A 16,092-nucleotide genomic window follows, 5' to 3' on the forward strand; every position below is an offset into this window, starting at 1 on the left:
CGTCGAAGTACTGAGTGTGTGTGTTAAGACAGGAGGCGGGGTGCCTCATCCTTCGGCAGGCAGAACATCAGCCCAGATAATGGCCACAAGCTTCCTACCTCTGTAGCTATCTCCACAAACTTGCCCGAGGGGAAGGTTCTAAGCTTTAACTATGTAACTGTTTGATTTCTAAAATGTAAACTTCTTCCTTTTCATGTAAAATTTCATAAAGTCTTAATCTGTAAATCGGGGATAGAGAGTGCGTTACCCTCTCGAATACCCCTTCAATTCATCTTGAGGTGACTACGATTTTGAAACTGTTTCTTTTCCTGTAATGCATTAAAGTATCCTTTCATTCTAGTCACTTCAGTAATTTGGGATTAGTCTCTGTTACATCGGGCCGCGAGCCCAATTAGCGTTTTGTACTTGGTTTTCAAGGAGCGCAAGTGTACGCCTCCATACATTTTGTGTTTGGGCCCGTAATTTAACCTGTTCTTCTTTTCCACGAAGGCCCAGTAGTTTGGGTAATACATACCCCTGTATACAAAAATTGTAAATTGTAGGTTGGGCCTAGAGAGGCCAGAAATTGTAAGATTTTTTGTGTAATGTTGCCTTGAGTAGGCTGTAAGAAATTGGAAGCACAGCCTCCTTGGTTGAAGTTGGAGAGCATATGAGCTCTTTTCTGAGATTGCTGAGATTGCTGTAATATTGAGGGGTGCCTCTGAAAGGCTGTAAATTGTAACGGTTGGAGCAAAGTGCTCTGGAACCTTGTGTCGAAGTAAACGCTACATTGGCGACATTGTAAATTTGTAAATTAGGTGTTTGAAGTCCAAAAGTGTTAAATTCCCTATTATGAGGTATTCCATTCTTATATAATTCTTAAGTCTTTGTACCTGATACACTGTTGTTTTCACTAAGTGAAGAATGTTGTTAAGTTTGATTTTCTGAAAAGAAATATAACTTTTATTTTAAATTTTCATATGAATTTTGATATCGTAGATAGACCCATTCAAGCTCGCACCTTCTTTCATCTCTCTGTGATCCACGAAACTCCTGAAACAATTATTATTATTATTATTATTATTATTATTATTATTATTTCTTCGTTATGCCCATTTACAGAGCGCGTCGGAACTTCTTAGCTTGATGATGGTTTTCCTTTCTCCCAAAATCCTTTCATGAACTCACTATGCTGTTTCTTGCGTTCTTCCGTCCATTGCTTCCCTGTGGTTCTCTTAGCCTTTTCCGTGAACGTGTGCTTTGCAACCAGATTCCCAAAAGCCTTGCGATCCCTGATGATATCTTCTGTGATGTTCATTTCTTTTAAGTCCTGCTTTATTTCCTCAAACCAGCTTATTTTGACCTTCTTTGAATTAATTATACCAAGGAGTTTTTTTTTTTTTTTTTTTTTTTTTTTTGTTGCATATCTAGTGTCGTCCATTCTACAGATGTGGCCATAGAATTCCAATCGTCTCCTGCGTACGGTATCGGTGAACTTGTCGATTGCTTTGTACAAATCTACAGTCTTCCTTTTCATCCATATACCATTTACATTAACGGGGCCATATATTTTCCTCAGAATTTTTCGTTCTTGTTTTTCAATTTCATCCATTTTAGAGTGGCCTCCTAGAGATGTGGTTTCTGAGGCATACAAGGCTTCCGGAAGAACAACAGTCTTGTAATGCCGAAGTTTTGCATTTCGTGACATCACTCTTTTATTGTAGTGGTTCCATGTTATTCGGCATGCTTTCAGGAGTTTGGTGGCTCTTTCTAAATTAGCTTTCCTGTCCAATCCGGATGGTATAATGATTTCTCCTTGATATTATTATTATTATTATTATTATTATTATTATTATTATTATTATTATTATTATTATTATTATTATTATTATTATTATTATTATTATAAGTTCTTGTGAGTTAAATTTTTATTCAATCTAATGCCTAGTGAGGCACAAGAAATGTTACGCTTCTGAAGAGGGGTGCGAAATAAAATGTTTGCGGAGGACTGATGTAACGTATGAAAAAGAATGTAGTTAAGTGTGACAGAAAGCCAAGAACTTCGCAACTTATAAAGACATAAATAAATGTCAAAAACTGAGTAATTCTCGCAGATTAAAACACAGAAATCATGAAATTGACTTTAATTGATTATACTTGCAAATGACTGTGTATGTGCAATGATTGTGTCTTCTCCACTACAACCATGTCATATTTTAAGAATTCTTATTTTTTATGTTTTCACTGACATTTTCCTCTCCAAAAGTGGTGGATGACATCGATGATGGGCTCCTTAACACTTTAAGGACTAGTTTTAAAAATTCCGGATAATGACACCTCTCCTTAGATAATTTTCACATTTTGTGAAACTCCCTTCTGTGTGCCCAAACATCCAGTCACAGTATCTGTATTCTGCAAAATGCATAACATTAGATTTCCATTACCACTACTGTTTCCTGACAAAGAGTCTTTCTCTTATATAATGCGACCATTTTTATCGATATCCTAGCCGGCTCAAATAATAACTCGTAATTTCTTCACTCAGCGAATGTCCGACTCGTTGGCCGAATGGTCAGCGTACTGGCCTTCGGTTCAGAGGGTCCCGGGTTCGATTCCCGGCCGGGTCGGGGATTTTAACCTTCATTGGTTAATTCCAATGGCCCGGGGGCTGGGTATTTGTGCTGTCCCCAACATTCCTGCAACTCACACACCACACATAACACTATCCTCCACCACAATAACACGCAGTTATCTACACATGGCAGATGCCACCCACCCTCATCGGAGGGTCTGCCTTACATGGGCTGCACTCGGCTAGAAATAGCCACATGAAATTTATTATTACTCAGCGAATGAATTGACTCCGCTATTATTATTTACAAAACTCGATACCTGAGATTTTCCGCCTCTGTGGTGTAACGGTTAGTGTGATTAGCTGCCATCCCCGGAGGTCCGGGTTCGATTCCCGGCTCCGCCACGAAATTTGAAAAGTGGTACGAGGGCTGGAACGGGGTCCACTCAACCTCGGGAGGTCAACTGAGTAGAGGTGAGTTCGATTCCCACCTCAGCCATCCTGGAAGTGGTTTTCCGTGGTTTCCCACTTCCTCTCCAGGCAAATGCCGGGATGATACCTAACTTAAGGCCATGGCCGCTTCCTTCCCTCTTCCTTGTCTATCCCTTCCAAACTCCCTATGCCCTAGCAAAGGTTCTATTCAGCATAGCAGGTGAGGCCACCTGGGCGAGGTACTGACCATCCTCCCCAGTTGTATCCCTGATCCAGAGTCTGAAACTCCAGGACACTGCCCTTGAGGCGGTAGAGGTGGATCCCTCGCTGAGTCCGAGGGAAAACCAACCCTGGAAGGTAAACAGGTAATGATTTGCCTGGAGGGGAAGTGGGAAACCACGGAAAACCACGGAAGACCATTTCCAGGATGGCTGAGGTGGGAATCGAACTCACGTCTACTCAGTTGACGTCCCGAAGCTCAGGGACCCCGTTCCAGCCCTCGTACCACTTTTCAAATTTCGTGACAGAGCTGGGAATCGAACCCGGGCCTCCGGGGGTGGCACCTAATCACACTAACCACTGCACCACAGAGGCGGACGCTCGGATGTTTATGACCTAAAAATGTTAGAAATATGCAAGCAATTATGACCTAAAGAAGTATTAAAATATGACAATAAAAATGACTTTAAAGTTTTTTGGTCACATTTTCGAAATCTCCAAAACCTTGCCGCTGTTTAAATTAACAAAGCAAAGTAAAGTCATCTCCGTTACAGGCCATGAAGGCCCTTCCACTATTTGTAACCTCCGCACTTGATGAAGTAAAGTGGTTAGATATAGGCCCAGCCGCCTTTGCCCCCTGGAGTTAACCTGGTACTCATTTTTGGTATCGGCTGAGCGAACCTCGGGCCATGTGCACTTCCCGAAGTGGAAATCTCGTTTCTTAAATTTTACGACTTCCTGACGGGGATTCGAACCCACGCCCTTACCGCCTCGGCCAGGCATCCCCCGTTTAAATTAACATTATACGGAAAGTATACTTTTAAAATCTAAAACATTCAATAATAAATAAATAATAATATTAATTTTATTATTATACTTTGAATTTATTTAATTACTCAATCCAGAGGTAACTCTCAACTATGCACAGAATGGAATAAATGTCACACTTTGATGAGCGATCAGAAAGAATTACAATAGCAAACTGCATATATTTTAAAGTTTTCAATTTGGAACGATCTGTTTACAGGCAACATTGACTTGTACTGGGAAAAAGACCGCTCTGCATCGCAGGATGTTGCCTGTGCCTGTTAGGTCATCAGCCCAGAGGCTGGTTGAATCCTCAAATAGCACCACCAAAGGCTATGGGGAAACTGCAAAAACCAATCGCAGAGCCCAAATGAGGCGTACTAGGCAAGATGAGGAGTGAGGTAGTTTGCAGTTGCCTTCCTCACTGGACCAGAAGGTGCCACTGCAGCACGACTGATCCTATGAGCAACACCTTTCATAGACACTAGTTGTGCCCCAAATGTCATTACTCAGCACCACCCACACCCCCAGCAGCTTCCATATTGTCACAGCCATGGATGAGACTGGGACTTCGGTGGAAACTACACTTTGCTCTGGCCTGTGCCAAGAGACGGATACAAAAATACTGCATCCATCAAGAAATGGCAACAGGCGGTTATTTGGCCATATTAAAATACGTCAAATCATTAGAGTTCCATTGAGGCTCACCTTCCTGTAGCTTTCTACCCAACTGTTTCTTTGTATACAGCTTAGCCTCCTAATTCACATAAATATATATTTCTAAGAAAGATAAGAAATCCAGGGCAATAATTAGGAGACGTGAAAAGGCCGTCTTTGAGACGATTGAAAGCAGGTATGGAAAAATATGACAAGAACACTAAAATGCACGGCGAAATATTATCATAATATGAAAAAATACCAGTAAATTACAAAAAACGTTAAAATAGCGAAAATATGACTTCATATGACCCGTGAAAATTGCATAATTTTAGTCACCGTAGATAAAAACATTCTTAACTCGTATTTTCCTTGGAAATAATATAAAGAATTAAAACATTGCATGCCATAAACATCCGGGCCCTATTTATTACAGTTTTTGTGATAAACGGCGAGAAAGTGGCGTATGGCATTTATTGCCGGGATGTGGCCGAGGACTTCGGCTCGCCAGGTGCAGGTCTTTTGATTTGACTCCCATAGGCGACCTGCGCGTCGTGATGAGGATGAAATGATGATGAGGATGGCACATACACCCAGGGGAATTAACCAATGATGGTTAAAATTCCCGGCCCTCCCGGGAATCGAACCCGGGACCCCTGTGACCAAAGGCCAGGACGCTAACCATTTAGCCATGGAGCCGGGCCATCCTTATAGTAATCAGTGTATACACACATAATCTTCTAGTATATACGAAGAGTAAACCCAGTAATGATTTGCCAGGATGTCCGAACACCGTACATACCCATGGTGCCAGGTCATCCTACCATCTCGATATGCCGCTGTGTAGGTTAAATAAAACTGAAAATATATATAATACTGTGTTAAATATAACCCTATACAACAAGTTAAATCAAGAACTACATCAGCTCCCATTGAACACTTTCAAACTTCGTCTTTAAAGGTGGTAGTTCGTCAATCCATGGCATAAATAGAAACCGCATCGTATTTGCTTAAATATTTAAATGTGCTATCTATAACTGTATTCAATGACGTTGTTTTTGTTCTGATTTAATTTGAATGGCCACCACGCATTGAACTGGATGAGAGTCCTCTGCCAGATGTTACCAGGATTCAAAGCCGAGATGAACAGACTGGGAGCGTGGATGGACAACAGCATCACCACTGCACCGCCGATTGACATCTTTTTTACAGTACTGTAATTATTTTTGTGTTATTCTCATATCTGCCAGTTAATTGTTTACTTTTTAATAGCGTAAATTATTTTTGATAGAAGTTGTTTTATCCAAAATTTATTGAGGTTTACATTGTTTAATTATTGGAGTAATCTCGTTTAGTTTATATGGAGAATAACTATATATCGATCGACTAGAACCATACTGCTGTAAGCCCATTTTTATTAAAATATTAGTTATTAATTTAATTTCGTGTGGCTATTTCTAGCCGAGTGCATCCCTTGTAAGGCATACTCTCCGGTGAGGGTGGGCGGCATCTGCCATATGTAGGTAACTGCGTGTTATTGTGGTGGAGGATAGTTTTATGTGCGGTGTGTGAGTTTCAGGGATGTTGGGGACAGCACAAACACCCAGCCCCCGGGCCATTGGAAGTAACCAATGAAGATTAAAATCCCCGACCCGGCCGTGAATCGAACCCGGAACCCTCTGAACCGAAGGCCAGTACGTTGACCATTCAGCCAACGAGTCGGACAATATTAGTTATGAAGTTCAGCGAATGTTCCATATCGAGAGCCATGCTGTGAATGACAGAAGTGGAGGAGACCCATATAAAACACCCGATATCAACAGAACCGTGTTGTTCTATGTAAATACTTCCTATTAATTTCCGGACCGTACTGTCTACTGCTTTAATTAATTTTTTGAAAGCAACTACCATAACATAAATATGTTAGAACATAAATACCAAGAACCTGGTCATAGTGCTGTTCAAGAGGTTGATTCAATGCATGCAGTTATAGGACGACACATTAGAAATATGGAACTCAACAGTCCATTGTCAGTGTTCAGCGTTAATCTGAACTGTAGGTCAAATAAGAAATTCAAAATTAGCCAAATCGTGCCAACAGATGCTTTTGATTTTTATGCTAAATCAGTTGCTCTTAAACCAAATATAAACAAAGTGCCATACTCAAAATTAAAGCATATATAATATGAAAAAGGTAGTAGTTCAGCGAAATAGAAATGCTCATTTTCAGATAGTGATTTTAAGGAAATTACCGTAGCCTTTAGTGCACACTAAGACGAGGTCTAATTCTACTGTAAGTTTACCACAACCAAAAGTAATTAGCACTGCAACCGGTAAAATTGATGCGAAAAACGTAAACGACATTAAGTCACATTACAAGTATTTCTCATTAGAAGAGAAAAGAAGTATGGAACTGTTTCCTGAAGTGAAACTTGTATCAATGAGATCAGAAGTTGAAAACAAAAGTGTATTAAAATTATTTGCTAAAATAAATATAACGCACATCATCACTCAGTCACTACTGATCTGCATTTAGGGCAGTAGCTCAGGTGGCAGATTCCCTATCTGTTGTTTTCCTAGCCTTTTCTTAAATGATCGCATAGAAACTGGGAAATTATTGAACATCTCCCTTGGTAAGTTATTCCAATCCTTAACTCCCCTTCCTATAAACGAATATTTGCCCCAATTTGTCCTCTTGAATTCCAACTTAATCTTCATATTGTGATCTTTCCTACTTTTAAAGACACCACTCAAACTTATTCGTCTACTGATGTCCTCCCACGCCATCTCTCCACTGACAGCTCGGAACATACCACTTGATCGAGCAGCTCGTCTGCTTTCTCCCAAGTCTTCCCAACCCAAACTTTGCAACATGTTTGTAACGCTACTCTTTTGTCGGAAATCACCCAGAACAAATCGAGCTGCTATTCTTTGGATTTTTTCCAGTTCTTGAATCAGGTAATACTGGTGAGGGTCCCATATTCTAGTATGGGTCTTACCAGAGACTTATATGCATCCTCCTTTACATCCTTACTACAACTCCTAAATACCCTCATAACCATGTGCAGAGATCTGTACCCCCATAACTAATATGAATGTTCTATGTCTGTCATCTCCGAAATAAATATATTTCTGTAAGCCATTTTGTTCTATGTCCATCACCGTCAACTCCCTGTGGCCTATTAATTTCCAACGTTTGGAATGGTTGTTCATTAATACATCTCATAATTACATAGGAGAGTATTCTTTTTTTTTTTCTTTGCTAGTGGGTTTACGTCGCACAGACACAGATAGGTCGTATGGCGACGATGGGATAGGAAAGGCCTAGGATTTGGAAGGAATCGGCCGTGGCCTTAATTTAGGTACAGCCCCAGCATTTGCCTGGTGTGAAAATGGGAAACCACGGAAAACCATCTTCGGGGCTGCCGACAGTGGGATTCGAACCCACTATCTCCCGGAGGCAAGCTCACAGCCGCGCGTAAGTAATAAAATAACAAGATGTGCCTATGATAGTAAATAAGGTAAACTGACCGCCCTAAAATGTAATCGCTTCTACTGTAAAATGAGAAAAATGGGACTTGGAACATCATGTTTCTAGACCATCGATTTGTATGTATTAATGTATTATGACGAAGGCTATTGTACTTGTTGTTTAATGTCAAGTGAATAATTCAATGATTCAACACAATATTGCAATATCACAGCGAATGAGTTAATTTCGCAGATGCAGGGCTGAAATTTAGCACGAGTGTTTCTTATAACCGAATTATGGAAAGTAATGATGTTCTATTCCGATCTCTTTTCATTAAAGGTGTGAAATAATTTTAAAGAATAAGCGACGTCGCCAAATGCCATCTAGAGTTTTGTCGCTGCATCTCAATGCACGACCTCATTCTGCTGCTCAAACTGAAGAGTTAATCCGATCTTTTGGATGGGAGCAAAGGGATCACCCTCCATACAGCCCGGATCTTGCGCCGGGCGATTATCATCTGTTCCGTTACTTGAAGCTGTTCCTCGCCGGTCAGAGGTTTGACACCAACGAAGAAGTGAAAACAGTAGTTGAGATTGGCTTCAGTCACAGGCGGCAGACTTCTACGATGAAGAGTACAAAAAATGGTGGAACGCTATGAGAAATGTTTAAACAAACACGGAAATTACGTAAAATAATGGCTTAATGTGTAAAGAGGATAGAATAAAGTAGTTTTGGCAATATCATTATTTCTTTTGTTTCTATTGACAAACGGACCTTACTTAAGAAATAGCATGCGTATATGATTACAAATTCAGAACTAATGAAACACTCACGTCACAGTAAAGGGTGCCCAAACAGTCGCAACAATACACGGTTTACCCCCCTCTGATGGCAATGCATGCGTGTATTCGAGCACGCAAACGATCATGAATGGCATCCTGCGATAGATTGCCCCGAGCATCGTCCATCGTTTGATGCATTCCCGCTATGGTTCTTGCAGGCTCTGGAGAACGCGTCAATTCCCGCTTCATCATGTCCCGTGCGTGATCCGTTGATCATGCTGGCCAGGACAGATGGTGTACACGACATCGACCACGTTGCGTTGCAGCAGATGTATGTGGACGTGCATTATCCTGTTGAAAACCTCATCGCCTTCCTGTCGAAGAAATGGCAGTAGCACGGGGACAACAACCTGCGCAATGCAGAAACACCAACTGTGACCGCCCCCAGCATCATGAAGCCTGTGGTGGGACCTGGATGTCGTGGGTGAATGCACTCCGGAATAGACAGCTCACCAGGTCTACACCGTACGCGTGTACGTCCATCACTTGCACTTGGACAACAACCTGCGCAATGCAGAGAGTACTGGTTATGTCACCCTGCAGAAACACTAACTGTGACCGCCCCCAGCATCATGAAGCCTGGGGTGGGACCTGGATGTGAATGCACTCCGGAATAGGCCGCTCACCAGGTCTACGCCGTACGCGTGTACGTCCATCACTTGCACTGGGACAACAACCTGCGCAATGCAGAGAGTACTGGTTATGTCACCCTGCAGAAACACTAACTGTGACCGCCCCCAGCATCATGAAGCCTGGGGTGGGACCTGGATGTGAATGCACTCCGGAATAGGCCGCTCACCAGGTCTACGCCGTACGCGTGTACGTCCATCACTTGCACTGGGACAACAACCTGCGCAATGCAGAGAGTACTGGTTATGTCACCCTGCAGAAACACTAACTGTGACCGCCCCCAGCATCATGAAGCCTGGGGTGGGACCTGGATGTCGTGGGTGAATGCACTCCGGAATAGACAGCTCACCAGGTCTACGCCGTACGCGTGTACGTCCATCACTTGCACTGGGACAACAACCTGCGCAATGCAGAGAGTACTGGTTATGTCACCCTGCAGAAACACTAACTGTGACCGCCCCCAGCATCATGAAGCCTGGGGTGGGACCTGGATGTGAATGCACTCCGGAATAGGCCGCTCACCAGGTCTACGCGTGTACGTCCATCACTTGCATACAGACAGAACTTACTCTCGTCCCTTCTCCGATCCATTCCTTCACGACACCAGAGTAGCCGTACTTGGTGGTGTCGTGGCTTCAGTGGTAGCCTGGCCAGCACCTCCTAGAGAACAAGACCTGGCAATACTATTCGTGACGTCACGCGAATGGGCCCAGCGCGAGTGGATAGTAGATTAAGCTAATTCCTTACGATGATTGAAAAATACGCTGGTTAAACTACAATTTACGAATATTCTTTCTCGTAGGCGCGCATATCGAAAGCGGAATTAGTAATATACCGGAATAATTAGGAAGAACAATTAAACATGCAAAAAAGAATAGAATTAAGTTTTTAAGAGTCTTGATACTGAACAACTTGAATAATATGCCTATGTGACACTTTCTGTCGTATATTTAAGAGTCAAAAATGATCAGTTCCTTTTATAAAACTCCCCATAAGACCTCTCTGTGTCGGTGCGACGTAAAGCCACTAACAAAAAAAATAGTTTTTACAATACTGAACTTGCTGATCAAAGATAAAAGATCAAAAACAACATGTAAGTACAGAAAAAGCTATTAAATAAAAATAATAACATATAAACTACCTTACTTACAATATATTAGTAGCAGTCCAGGAATATACAAGCTGTAATGCTCATTGTTGTCGGTCATGAAAACAGGTAAACATTTTTTTTTTCCATAGAAACCTAACATAAATTAAAGGGGCGAAGAGCTCACAAAAATTTGGCTGTTATGCAAAGAGAATGATTACAGTACATGCCAACAATAGTTTGTTCATGAAATCATCAAAATTATATTCGCATTCCCTAGTGTATATAAATGTACTCATATGATTTTGGGCCCTGATTCAAATAACCAGAACAGGAGAAAAAAAGAAATTAAACTGGAAATAAAACAACATTAAAATATATGAACTTAAATTTGAAAAGTAGCATGCCAGTTCTGATAACATTTGAACTGACATTCACCCAGACACTTTCTGAAATTGTTTTCAATTTAACTTCACCAGGTTGCTTAAAATTGAAATGGACATGAGGTGAACATGATATAAGACAATATAAAAGGAAATCTCTATGAACAGTTATTGTTAAAGTCCTAAGAAACCATATTAAGAACTTGCATCCCTGCCATTAATAAAAATATAGCAGAACACACATTGAACTACTCATTTCACGCTTTATGAACCAGCTGCATAGTATAGATATGACACACATGAGATCAATTAAGTAATTAATCTTATAAGATCTGCGGCCGCGAAAGCCTTTTTTGATATTGTATCTCCAATGGGGGAGCATTTTTTAAACGGAGAAGTCATTTCTCCTTTAGCATGTTAGCAAACTTGATTTGCTAACACGGCGGGGCCACACAGTTTGGTCTGCCGCCTTGTTGGCTGTCGCCTCCCCACTATGGCTTCTTCCTGTCTCGTCAAGAACGTGGACACAGCATACTCTCCTGAAGCAATTCGTCAATGGCTTTGCAACTCCGGGGTCGATGTTCGCGTGGTTCTACGTCTACAGGATGCTTCCTCTGGCCAGCCTTCACCGGATGTTGTGGTCTTCTTTCGCGACCCGCAACTGGCATATTATGCCGTCCTTCGTGGTGACCTCCTGCTCTTTCATCGCGGGTATCAAGCTCTTCCTACTCCTGACCATATTTTGCAACAACTGGCCTCCGATCCTGACTTCCCTCTCGATGTCACGGCTCCCCCCACTCCTCCTTCCGTCCCTCCTTTCTCACCTCCTCTTTCTACTACCTCCACCACCACCACTACCATTGTCACTACTTCTGTTCATCTCTCCCCGTCTTCTTCCACTGCCACTCTCACCTTCAGTCATCCTTCTCCAATCATGTCTAGCCCCCCCTCCTCCCTCTCTACGACCGTTCACAGTCCCACCCTGCCCCCTACGGAGCTCATGGATACCGCCACACCTGCTCAGCCGGTCTCTCCACCTGAGTCTGGCGATCCCACGGCTGCTCAACAACCTACATCATTCAGTTGTGTTCTTCGTGGCGTTGACCCTGCTATTGCTGAACACGACCTTTTGAACGATCTTCACCTGGCAGGCGTTCCGGCACGGCGAGTTTTTCGCATCCTCAACGCTCAAGGCCCGACGTATATGGTTCGCCTTCAGCTTCCTTCCCATGAAGACGTCCACCGCCTGCTTACTGATGGCGTTCATCTTCACCGGCGAACCTATCGTGTGGAGCCTTCTCGTTCCCCTCCCCGCACCGTCCGCTCTCCTCCCCACCCCACCCTTTCTCGCTCACTCCCTCCACCGCCACCCACCCAACCGCCGCCTCCTTCCAGCCTCCCGCCTCTCTCTATCCTGGAACTTCTCCGTCTCCTTGCCACTTCCATCACTAACATCACCACTAACCTCTATTATCTCCTTCTCCAATCCTACCCGTGTCCTTCTCCCTATACCTTCCCCCCCCACCACCCTACCCGTCCCTCCACACTCTATGTAAATACTATTGTACATATTCACTGTAACAATCTCTTTCTGTAATGCGTGCCAGAGATACGTTACTCTTAATAAAATTCTCCTCTCCTTTCCCTCTTGTGCTCGCGGGGGTTTGCCTGCGCGGGGTTCTTTGGGGGGCTTCGCCCTGGGTCCCGGCTTGTTGTGATGGTGCCCTTACGCCAGCTTCATTCTCTTTTTTTCCTTTTCCGGTGTGTACGACACACACCTACGTTTTTCAGTTTCTAACTCTTCCATTATTTTCCCGCTCTACGGCCTAAGAGCTGATGGCCCGCCCCTCCTAGCCTGAAGAGGGGAATGAAATAACTTGTTTAAGTAAGTAAGTAAGTTTGGTCTGCCACTGCTAAGCAGAGTCCTGGAGGGGCGTGCCATTCCAGCTGATGAGTCCAAATGGCACGCCTGGACGAAACTCTGCATAATGCACACGGCCTAACCACCCAAAAGCTGGGTCTATTCCTGTGATTATAAGATCTGCGGCCGTGAAAGCCTTTTTTTGATATTGTATCTCCAATGGGGGAGCATTTTTTAAACGGAGAAGTCATTTCTCCTTTAGCAGGTTAGCAAACTTGATTTGCTAACACGGCGGGGCCACATGGACGTAAAAACTATAGCCAAGCAAGAGGCTCCACGAAACAACAAATTTACCTTTAAAAATGTGTAAAATATATAACTTGTGCTTGATATGTAATTATTGTAAATTGATACATATGTAGTGAATACGATCAGCAAGAAGGACTTAAAGACTCTAACCAAAGAAGAAACTCAAGGAAACAATTACCAAATGTAAATATATGTAAATATAAATGTACAAAGAAAGAATTCAATAAACGGGGTCTAGCGGGGGAAGACTATGGGGGGGGGTCCTCTCCGTGGGTGGGGTCCTCTCCGTGGGTGGGTTCCCCTTGGTGGTCCGGCGATCTCTGCGCCAAGTCAACAATAAATAATGACGTATGTACAACACATACAACCACGTTTAAAGCCAAGTATCAATAAGTCAACAAACAAAGGCCAAAGAGCTACTGGTTTAGCTGACGGCCCGCCTGTCAAAGGACAGGAATGAAATAACCTCAGCAGCAGCAGTTTGGTCTGCCACTGCTAAGCAGAGTCCTGGAGGGGCGTCCCATTCCAGCTGATGAGTCCAAATGGCACGCCTGGACGAAACTCTGCATAATGCACACAGCCTAACCACCCAAAAGCTGGTTCTATTCCTGTGATTATAAGATCTGCGGCCGTGAAAGCCTTTTTTGATAACAAAATGCCTGTTTAACACAAATGGTGCCCTCTCAAAGGTAACATCACTCCCTGAAAACATGACACCTGGCAATAAATACGATAAAATAAAAGTGCTCTTGTGATATTACTGTGTTCTCTTCTAAAGAAACTACTATGGAAAATACAGCTAAGTTACTAAATTTGGCAATGTGTCGAGAAGTACATACTGTAGATACAGAGACCTTGTTGCATGAAAAATTAAAGAATAGCTCAAGAAACTTCTAAATATTGTCACATTATCAACATAATAAATAATTTGGCATGTACAAAATTAAAATACAACCCCCTTAGCCTACATACTCAAGTATTCCACAAGCATATCACAAGTTCAATAATACCATACCCATACCAGGTAGGAGTTTCTGGAACCTACAAACCCACCCCAGCATTAGCAATTGGATGATAATTGTTGCAAAACAAGTAGCACAATTACCACAAGTTTCAGTGTTGGAGCACTTGTGTTGCCACAGGTACTCAAACACTTGTTACCAATTCAAACAAAAATATTGCAATTTTTAAATTAACAAAGGCAACCAACCATTGCATTGAGAGATTTAGTAGACAGTATTACGTTTTTATCATAAGTAGTAATGAAATGGCGTATGGCTTTTAGTGCCGGGAGTGTCCGAGGACAAGTTCGGCTCGCCAGAGGCAGGTTTTTTATTTGACTCCCGTAGGCGACCTGCGCGTCGTGATGAGGATGAAATGATGATGAAGACGACACTTACACCCAGCCCCCGTGCCAGTGAAATTAACCAATTGAGGTTAAAATTCCCGACCCTGCCGGGAATCGAACCCGGGACCTCTGTCACCAAAGGCCAGCACGCTAACCGTTTAGCCATGGAACCGGACATCAAAAGTAGTAAAAGTACCCTATGAAATACATGAGATGAAGTTATAACAATTTTATGTTGTAATATGCATTTAAAAATAAATACTTCATATTATTAACACAAGAAGTGAAAAATCTTGTAAGACCTCAATTGGCTACCATGAGACACAAAGCCAGCAAATAACACACCAATATAAATGCAAGTTTTTTCTAGTTTAGAAAATATTCACTACTATCAGTCACTGTGACACAACAATTATTTGCCTGAAGATGTATACAGTAGGCTACATGGCATTTCTTGATTATATGTATTAAACTTTGAGCAAGAGCCTTGGCCAAACTTTCATTGTCTTCTCGACGACACCTATCATCTGGAGCTTCTCGGTGGGCAGATGTGGTATCAGACAAGTACTCTGGGCAGTTTGAAAACTGAGAAGGAACAGCTCCTAAAACGTTTAGACCAAATTATAATGCATTCACCTAGGTATAAATGCACTCATCTATTAATTCATGGCATCACTTACTTCACAGGACCATGTCATGTCTTAGATATATCTGGTTGATTTTAATATATAATGGATAGCACACAAGGAGACAGACAAAATCATTGAGTGAATGTAATTTACAATAATTTTACATAACCTAACTATAACTGCAATAAACACAATAACATTGCTTTCCAGCCTGAACTAAAAATATTAACTCACACTAAGAGGTATATTCCCTCATGCGATATAATAAATAGAACTGCCTCACTTGCAGTTAAGGGTCCAGCAGAGAAGGAATACTTGAAACCCAATACCTTACATGCCTTTATAATTTAAGCCCTATAAGTTTTCCCAGAATATCATTTTACCTACAACAGTAGTCCTATAAAGTAATGTGAATACTCAACACATCCAAAACTAAATATAATAACTGGTAAATTCAATACAGCAAATGCTTAAATCAGTAAAATATAAATCACCCCGAAAAATCTATTTCATTTATAAATAGCAAAGATATAAGAGACCTATCCACAAACCTTTCACAAGCCTTGGATTAGATAAAGGTGCAGTCAATAATTTCCCATTTCTCTCATCATAGATGCTGGTCGTCCAATCAACCTCATGAGTTTTGAAATGGAGCTCGCACACCTACAACACAGGGCTCCATTTCAAGGACAATTCGACAACTTACGTCATTGAATGATTGAAATCAGATATAACACACTAATAACTAAGACTTACCTTTGCATTTTTGGAAGGAACGAAATTATCTCGGCGAATAGCTCTTAACCACTTAGCTTTCTCCGAGTCGTCAGTTGGAAATGAGAAAACACTCACTTTAGGGGCAGTG

Source organism: Anabrus simplex, chromosome 1 (assembly GCF_040414725.1).
Source record: "Anabrus simplex isolate iqAnaSimp1 chromosome 1, ASM4041472v1, whole genome shotgun sequence".
Lineage (NCBI taxonomy): Eukaryota > Metazoa > Arthropoda > Insecta > Orthoptera > Tettigoniidae > Anabrus > Anabrus simplex.